We start from the raw sequence: 1505 nt of genomic DNA, 5'->3' as shown, positions 1-1505 counted from the left end.
AGGCGCAAAGATGGTGAAATGTCATGTAGTCGACGTTCACATAACACCACTAAGGGAATCAACAACATACATATCATCAAAATATCGAATGGAAACTGAATTCACATGATTACTTATGACAAGACTTCTCCCATGTACTCAAGAACAAAAGTGACTACTCAAAAAACATATTCATGCTCAAGATTAGAGGGGTATTGAATAGCATAATAGATCTGAACATATGATCTTCCACCAAATAAACCAACTAGCATCAACTACAAGATGTAATCAACACTACTCGCAACCCACAGGTACCAATCTGAGGTTTTGATACAAAGATTGAATACAAGTCATGAACTAGGGTTTGAGATGAGATGGTGCTGTTGAAGATGTTGATGAAGATTGATCCTCCCATGATAATAGGGTTGTTGGTGATGACGATGGCTTCTATCCCCGGCGAAATCTCTCCGCCGGAGAGAAAAAGTGCTCTTGCTCAAGTTCCGCCTTGAGACAATGGCGCTCTATCCTGAAAGTCCTCTCCTTAAATTTTTTTCTAGGGCAAATGGGCTTATATACCAGAAGATGGGCACCGGAGGCTGGCTAGGGGCCCCACTACTCACCAGGGTCTGCCAGGGGGTTAGGCGCGCCCTAGTGCCTAGTGGGCACCTGGGTAGCCCCCTCTGGTATTTATTTCCTCCAATAATTTTTATATATTCCAAAATAAATCTCCGTAAAATTTCAGCTCATTTGGAAATGTGCATAATAGGTATCTCTAACATAGCTTTTTCAGGTCCAGAATTCCAGCTGCGGTAATCTCTGTCTTTGTGTAAACCATGCATATTATGAGAGAAAAGGCATTGGAATTACTCCACAAAGTGTTATATTGATTGAAAACACTATAAATATCAGTAGGAAAACATGATCCAAAATGGCGTATCAGTAACACCCACATAAAAATTGCAAAGAAGAATGGTAGTAGATTGCTTACGAGATGATCTATTTTGAGCATCGCAAATCCTATACCAAGCATCTTTCAGACTCTCCCTCCCCTTTGTTTAAAATTGAGAACTTCATTTTTAGGGGTACATGTAATAAGAGAAGAACTAGCCATAATGATAAAGAAGACGAACAAGCAAATAAGCAAAAAGGAAAAGGAAAATATTTTTTTGTTTTTGTGAAAATGTTTTAAAAGTGAGGGAGATGAAAATGAGAGGCAAATGGCAAATAAAAGTAAATGCGAGGAGATGAAAGTTTATGCAATGGTACTTGATAGGTGTTGTTGATGTCTCCCCGGCAATGGCGCCAGAAATTCTTCCTCCTACTTGTTAGCTACGTTGGGATTTCCTCGAAGAGGAGAGGATGATGCAGTATAGTAGAGATAAGTATTTCCCTCAGTTAAGAACCAAGGTTATCAATCCAGTAGGAAAACCACATGACACCTCGTGAACAGCACGTACACACAAAATAACAAATACTTGCACCCAACGCAAACAAAGGGTTGTCAATCCCTTGGCGGTTAATTGCAA

The sequence above is a fragment of the Triticum aestivum genome, chromosome 7D (genome assembly GCF_018294505.1).
Source record: "Triticum aestivum cultivar Chinese Spring chromosome 7D, IWGSC CS RefSeq v2.1, whole genome shotgun sequence".
NCBI classification, from domain to species: domain Eukaryota; kingdom Viridiplantae; phylum Streptophyta; class Magnoliopsida; order Poales; family Poaceae; genus Triticum; species Triticum aestivum.
This window is presented reverse-complemented; position numbering follows the sequence as displayed.